This window comes from Salminus brasiliensis, chromosome 21 (assembly GCF_030463535.1).
Source record: "Salminus brasiliensis chromosome 21, fSalBra1.hap2, whole genome shotgun sequence".
In the NCBI taxonomy this organism is placed as follows: Eukaryota; Metazoa; Chordata; class Actinopteri; order Characiformes; family Bryconidae; genus Salminus; species Salminus brasiliensis.
The window spans coordinates 24,374,844-24,383,663 of record NC_132898.1 but is presented as its reverse complement, the minus strand read 5'-3'; positions in this window follow the sequence as shown (position 1 = coordinate 24,383,663).

Here is an 8,820-nt window from a genome sequence, read left to right as displayed (position 1 = left end):
ATCCAGTATGAAGTTCTAATATCATTAATATCCAGTATGAAGTTCTAATAACATTAATATCCAGTATGAAGCTCTAATATCATTCATATCCAGTATGAAGTTCTAATAACATTAATATCCAGTATGAAGTGCTAATAGCATTAATATCCAGTACGAAATTCTAATAACATTAATGTCTATAATACATTTCTGATAACATTCATATCCAGTATGAAGTTCTAATAACATTAATATCCAGTATGAAATTCTAAACTAATTCATATTCAGTATGAGGTTCTAATAACATTCATATTCAGTATGAAGTTCTATTAATATTAATGTCTAGAATTAAGTTCTATTAGAATAAATATCCACTATGAAATTCTAATACAATTAATATTCAGGATGACATTCTAATAGTATTAATATCCATTATAAAGTTCTAATATCATTAATATCCAGTATGAAGTACTAATAACATTAATAACATGAACATCTAGAATTTCTAAAGAAATGAATATTCAATATGAATTTCTAACATTAATATATATATGGAAATAATTTGTTTTATTCATGTGCTCCTGTGTCTGATATGGAAAGGAAGAAATGCACTGCAGAGGTATTGCAAAAAAGATCCCATAATGCAACCAATCAGCCACAACATGAAATATTAAAAGCACTGCCAGGTGAAGTGAACAACATTGATGATCTGGCTCTAATGGCATCTAACCCTGTTTGCAAGTGAACAGTCAGTTCTTGAAGAAGATGTGTGCTAACAATCCGAGACAGTTTGCCAAAAACCAAACCTGGCCAATTCGTTCGAAATCCCAACCTTGTGCTTCCACTCACTGAAGTTCTCTAGTGATGTCTGAGTCTGGGTCTGGGTTGCACAGACTAATAAATACACACATTGTGTATGGAGAAGTGAACAGCGCACAGAGGCAGCAGAAGAAGGTGTGTTGGCCGTAAACATTACATAATGCCGCGGGGAGGGCAGGCTGTTCTTTGATGGATTATCAACACCGGACATCTGTCCCAGCACAGAAGTGCTGTTTGTTATTCTTCCCCACACATTCAGCATCAGAAAACAATTTCACAGAAAGAGTTCAGAGAGCAGCCCCCGCCTCTGACCCCTACTGTACACACACACACACACACACACACACACACGCATTCAGGTTTTTCACTTCCAAACTTTATAGTATAATAGTATAACTCACTTTTGGCTGCAGATGAATGTGAAAAACACCTAATCTGCTCGGCCTGATCACTTTCACAACTAACTGACAAAAATGAAGATCTTATGTCATCAATATCCATTAAGAACTTCTGATAAAATACAAACTTGATTGAAGTTACATTAATATCCAAAATTAATCTCTAATATTCAGGTTATTAAGGTGTTAATAACATTAATATCCAGTGTGCAATTCTAATTTCCAGTATGAATTTCTAATAACATTAATATCCAGTATGAAGTTCTAAAATGACTAATATCCAGTGGGAAGGTTTGATATGATTAATATCCAGCATGGAGTACTACTAACAATAATATCCAGAATGAATTTCTAATGTGATCGATGTCCAGAATAAAGTACTAATACCATTTATATCCAGTATGAATTACTAATGACACTGGTATCTAGAATGTAGTCTTCATAGCATTAACACCCAGAATGAAGTTCTAATTTCCAGTATGAATTTCTAATCATATTAATATCCAGTTATAATATGATTATATATATCTTGTATAAATTTCTAATAGCATTAAGATCTAGTATTAAGTTCTAATAGCATTAATATCCAGTATGATGTTCTAAAATGAATAATATCCAGTCTAGTATGATTAATATCCAGTATGAAGTACAATGTCATTTATATCCAGTATGAATTACTAATGACATTGATCTAGAATGTAGTTTTAATAACAGTAACACCCAGAATGAAATTTTAATTTCCAGTATGAATTTGTAACAGCATTAATATCCAGTATGTACTATGTTTAAAAAAAAGTGGTGATCAGATCTCAAAGCAGAAAAACTCCAGAAATAGATAATAACATTATATTATCATCTAGATGATCACGCTCACACTCCTCACAAACACACAAACACACAGACAGTTGCTGACCCCTCCTCGAGCTTTCACACCGGCCACGCCACAGTGTTCAAATGCACCACCAGGAACAAAGAACCGCAGAGCATTGTTCCACCCTGCGAGAGGAATTCCGCAAGCCGTCCAGGTGCTCCTCCGTCCGGGATTACACATGTGGAGGAGGGCCCCCAGAGGCCCCTGGAGAGTGCGCCCTGGAATTCGATTGAAACGCAGCACAAATGAAGACTTTTATAACTCTGAATTCAAAGGGTTATGAAGGCCCTCGAAAACAAAATACACAAACACGACATGAAAACATCCCATGTTCCTCAACATGTTCCTTAAGAACACGCAGGTTTAGAACAGGAGGAGAGACAGTACAAGACTGCATGTGCAGCAGCTGTGAGGGGACACTATAGATGGTTTGCTGGTGTTTACACAGACTGGAATAGACGCATGGAGGGAGTTGAGGGAGTTCAGAGTGAGTAAGGATGAAGAATCTGGGGGAAACTTGATCTGTGACACTGACCTTCTATAGTAAAAAATACAAATATACTGTATGATTCTGGATGGCCAGCTCAAACTGTACTGCAACAGATGGGCTGCAGTGTCTCTCTGGACACTAGAGAGAAACTACACGAGAGGGGTTTCTAATAAAGTGTCCAGTATGTGTAAATGTACACGTTTTATATGCAGGAACCACGTTTTGGAGGTTTTGAAGATTTCATATACTGATAAATGTTGCATGTACTAGAATATTAGAATGTTAATAAAATGTTATATCAGAATATTATGACCACCTATCTAATAGTGGGAACAACCACCCTTGGCTCTGGATTGGGTGATGAAAGGTGTTCGTTATAGAGGTTATCTGCTCCACAGTGGTGCTCTGTATCACTAGCTGGAGTCGTTCCCCTCTGGCTTCGATGGCCTGTGGGGCACCACTGCTATGCCATTGGGAGGCACTCGATGTGCAAGAAGTCCTTTCTCGGTACATCTTCACTCCTGCAGATCCAGAACATCCCACGAAGTTAGCGGTTTCTTTTGCACTATGCTACAACTGACTGGTGTGCCCGCTTAATTATATGAGCCTCAATATATATATTAGGTGTATTTCTGGGATTCCCTCTTAGCTAAAATGGTTCTATATAGAACTAGAAATGGGTTCTCTGACTCATAACAATATTGGAACCATTTTTGGTAATGTATAGAATCCATATCCATGCAAAGTTAAGAATCCTTTACCAGACAAGAAACTATTAAAGCATTGCCTTTACAAAAGAATCTTTGAATAACCTTTTTAAGAGTATGCTTTTGCTGTTTACATGGGTATGGGTTTAGGTCAGTACTTCCCATGGCGGTCCTCAGGGGTCCCCCAGACAGTCCACATTTTTGCTTGATTCCACCTGGCAACTGGCAGAGGGATAGTGGACTCATCTGAACAGTCTGGGGGTCCTGAGGACTGGTTAAAGAACCATGAATTTAGGCTATTCTACCTAAATACACCCAAGAGAATATGATCTAAATGAATCTATCGGGCCTTATCAAAGAACTGAATCAGACTAAGAGATAATTAATGAATTCACATATTAATGGTAGCACCTATTATTTAGTCATTTCTGTTATTCTTATATTACTTAAAGTCTCATGACTGGTCCATTCATGCTGCCTTTATTTTTGGATACACTGTGAGGGTTAACCATTTATCTGCACTTAAACTAATACAGTGTGTTAGTTCTGCAGTTATGAGAATGAACTAAAGTGTGGGCCCATGTATAGACCCCTAGGGCTGTTTTCCCAGAGAGGAATTAAGCCAAGATATGCATTGCAATATACACCGATTAGCCATTACATTAAAACCAGCTGCCTAATGTTGTGTAGTTCCCCCTCGTGCCTCCAAAACAGCTCTGACTCTCAATGCATGGATTCCACAAGACCTCTAAAAGTGTCCTGTAGTATTTTTCACCTAGATGTTAGCAGCAGATCCTTTAAGTCAATGGGTCTTGGCCATCCAGGACCCTGTCACCAATTTACTGGTTGTCTCGCACTTTTAGTAGGTACTGACTACTGCATACTGGGAACACCCCACAAGACCTGCCTAATATTTTGGAGATGTTCGGGCCCAGATATCTAGCCAGAACTGACTGTTCACTTTCTTCTTAATATATCCACCCCTTGACTGGCGCCACTGGAACCAGATCATCAATGTTATTCACGTCAATTTATTTCCTGTCAGTGGTCTTAATATTTTGGCTGATTGATGTAGTCCATGACTAGACGTAATCCCTGTACGAGAAACGGGCCTTCGAGTTGAAGGAGTCAGCTGAACACTGATGTATTCATGCATCCTGCCTCAATGCTGCCGCCCATGTTTGTTGCAGTGTTATTTTAAGCTCAGCCTCTGTGCTGTGGAAAAGAAATAAACATGGCTGGATGTAAACGTAAAAAAAGTTAAGTCTGGTAACAGTAGGCGTACTGTTGGTAATGAGCACTTTGGCTTTCAGAGCAAGGCTTGGCAAATTAAACCCCTTACTCATCAGTTCCCAGCTTAGCTTGCTGTGTTTTTAGGTTTAAGGCCAAAAATAGTGTTTCTGAAGGGACAGGTTTGTATTCTCACCACCACACCGCCAGTAGACTGCAAACATCAAACACTGATAAAGTGATGTCGAATTACTGAAAGATACACCATATGAACAAAACTATTGGGACACCTGCTCATTCATTGTTTCTTCCAAATTCAAGGATACTAAAAAGAGTTTAACCTGCTTTTGTTGGAGTAACTGTCTCTACTGTCTTGCTGCGAGGCTTTGATTGCATTCAGCGACAAGTGCGTTAGTGAGGCCAGGATGTTGGATGATCACCACCTCACTTCATCCCCAACGTCTCAACACATCCCAAAAGTACTGGATGGAGCACCAACCATCATTCCAGAGAACACAGCTCCACTGCTCCACAGCTCAATGCTGGGAGGCTTTATACCCCTCTACACAAACACAATGTGGGTGCATTTGCACATCTGTGTCAGCAATGGGTGCAACTTAAAGTAGCTGAATACATTCATTAGAAGGGGTGTCCACAAACATTTGGACATATAGTGAATGCAGTGAGCGTATGGCTTCATTCACCGAGGAGGCCGATGATGTGGTTCTACGCTTATGTGGGTTGGGTAAATGATAGGTCTGTGAAGGGATCTTAGAGAGGGGTGGATGGCTCTGGGATGCCAGGCCTCACTGTTGAGCCTACCTGATGGATGGCCCCAGTGAACAGATGACGAGATAGTGGATGACTAGAATATGGTTAAAGGGAATGGGCTGGGCCCTATGAGTAACTCAAATGTGAAGGTGCAGGATTTTCCTCCCCATATCCTGTTTTATTTCATCACTTATACACACATACAAGCGAACATTAGCTGAAATTATAAATACACCAAGTTTTAGCCTCCTACAATTCCTCATTAGTGTGAAAGAGAGTCTTGGGACACTTGTCCAACATTACAATGGCAGCCATGAGAGAACACATGTGTGGGACTAGCCTGGAGAAGGTTAATTGTGGCATGTTTTCATTTGTAGTGGCTGGGGTAGCATAATGGGTAACAATACCGCCTTCCCTGTGGCAGACTAGGTTTTGATTCTCTAGCCTGATAAGCACACCACTCATACCAATAAGAGTCCTTGGGCAAAGTTAGGCCTTCAGGAGCTGGGCAGAAGATCTTACATGTCATTTTACCCACAAACACAATGAGGAAGCAACCAATTGCATTTGGATTTACAGTGGCCAGAGTTGTATTAATGATACCCAATATCATATTGGCAGCTGGTGTGGTATACAGCATAACAGCGCTACCCTCTCCATGGCAGACCAGTGTTTGACTCCCCAGCCTAATGAGCACCCCATACTACATCAGTAAGAGTCCTTGAACAAGACTTGATTCACATAGAAGTCACTCTGACGCCTGTAAATGCTGCAAATGCAAGTTTCCACTTCTGAGTCGATCATAATGTACTGCTTGGCTTTTTTAGTTACACTGAAGGAAAGCAGGTCTGTTAGAGGGCAGAGCGCATCGTCTTGTCAGTCCGGCGACTCCAAATGTAACTCACAGGTCAGAAATGTGATGCAGCCCAAACGTAAACAGCCAATGGTTTATTTAGCTGTGGGTTGGTGGAGGAGGATGGGGTGGAGGTGAACTGAGAGACTGTTAACATCCTAAGAGCAGCAAACCACACTAAATCCTCCATGAATTAATTCTGGCTCCTTGTTTCGGTGAAGGTTATGAAGTTCAGGGGGTCTCTTGTCTGAAGAATTGCTGGAAGAGGTAAATGAACAGGGTGAACTTGCAAGAGACACACTGGCAGGAGTTTGAGAAATGAGCTGGAATTCTGCAGTTGTCTGGAAGTCTCTCCAAACTACCAAAACTGCAGTTTACTTCAATTGTGTATGTGTAGAGTTTTAGAGCTTTACAGAAATCCTTAACCCAGTGTTGATGAGGCCTGTATTCACAACAAGAGGCTCAACTGAGTGGGCTTTGGTGTTATTCCCAAGATGGCACTGTCATTGATATTTACACAATTGATACTTTGCTTTGATGCAGCTTCAAGGCCAGAAATGTAAATCCCCCAGGTTTCATGTTCAGATACCACACTCAGCTAGATGTTGGCAGGGGATCTCCTGACGGTATCATTTATAAGGATACATGACACCTACACACCTAAACTTTAATACAGTAAGTTACTGTTATACGTCACTGTAAACGGACGATAGAAACATATTATATGCAGTGTTAATGGTAATGGTAAAATGGTGGTAAAATCTAAAAACATACGTTTACTCTTGAGGACTATTTTGCCTCACAACACCCTGCATGTATCCCTCCACTATGAATAGATTTAAAAATACATTACAGGCTAAAACCATCTCAGAACCTTTTATTTATGCAGAACTGCAAGAGAATTAAAAAAATTAAGCTGTAAGTTTGTGAAAAACAGCAGCCGGAAGGCATTTGACCCCACAAAGAGCTAAATACACACACATACACACATATATACACACACAGAGGAAAGTTCCACTGTCTGGTGGTGACTCTACACCCTGAACTGGCCTGCAGCCTTTTCTTCCTGAACCACAGCCAGTGTCCTGAAGCTGGACGGGTCACTCAGGGTGAGTTTGAGACGTGGAGCCTCAGCCTGCGTTACACCGCAACTCCAACTAATCAGTGAGACTGCAACCTTTAGAATAAGGCTACACCTAGACAGTATTCTACAGATTTAAGCCTGTCCACACACAATGCATAATTCTCACATGTAACTATGTAATTAAATATGTCAATATGTTATTTTTTCTTTCTTTTATCAACTACACTCCTGCTAAAAATCCAGCTCAAGAGCAGCTTTTGTTGGTAGCTGGTTTCAGATTGTCTTAGTTGTTTTTTGATGGTCAAAGTGGTTGAAGAACAGCCCATCCAGAAAACATAGCCTATGCTGGTAAGCTAGCTGGTTAACCCGCTCCTGGCCAGCTTAGTGTATGTTGCATTCGATTTTGGTCAAGCTTGGTCATGCTGGTCCACCAGCTTAGTCATGCCAGTCAACCAAAGAGCTGCAACCTCAAGGTTTCTCTTCTCTCCTGAACACCTAAAGTTCACCTTCAGGTAAATCGATCTGTCCTGAAGGCCGACAGGATCAAATGCACTCATGTGACTCAGTCTGTTTACCTGCTCTGGCTCATATTCACTACAGGTAGGCCTTTAGAGACCTCAAAGGGACACACAGCTAAATAGTCACTGGTTACAGTACTACAGGAACACATTTATACCCAACTATTAGTGTTAGCATTTTGCGAATCAATATCTTTAATTAAACATTTAAAATTTTAGCTTCAGTACAGGTGCTACTATCTTCAGCTACCTTTAGTTCATATTTAGAGACAGCAGTAGTCTTACTGTGTCAGAAACCAGAATCAGAGATTCAGACACAGTCAGGTTATTGAAACCTTATGAGCATTTACAGGGAGTTCATCAAATTTATCATGAAATATATGTTATGGAGCAGCACAGCTAGCTAGTTAGTAACTTTAGCTAGATATGCTAATGAAAGAATGACAGCTGGTAACTTGGCTTACACAGTCACCCCCATGGGCACTAGAAAAGTCACTGCTGTAAACCGAGCAGCAACACTGTCATTATTTTGACCCCATAGGAAGGAGGAGTTTGCCATTTTCATTTTTCGAACACTCCGCCACGGAGCTGCAGGACTCCAAACTGAACTGATGAACAAGGAATGAGAGCGGCCCACTGTAAATCCCAACCACAGAGAACACAGAGGTCTACTGAACCAAAAGAGAGGCCTATTAGGGTACTCTCTGTGTCACTCTCTCTCGCTACGCCTGTCACTTACCCACTCTATCTCACTCGTTCATTTACATTAATGGTATTTATCTGATGCTTATATCCAGAGTGACCTCCTTTTAAATCATGTTACACATGTAGGCGAATGTAGAGTTAGAAGGCTTACCCAAGGACTCTAATTGGTGCAGAGTGGTGGGGTTGTCTGGCTGAGGAATCAAACGACATGGGCAAGGTGGTGCTATTAGCCACTACTCCACATCAACCACCAACATGATATTGGCCCACTGTAAATCAACATATTGTATGCACAGCGAATGGGAGCAGTCCACTGTAAATCCCACCCACTGAGAACACAGATAGGTCTACTGAGAAAAAAGAGAGGCCAATCAGGATGCTCTCTGCGTCACTCT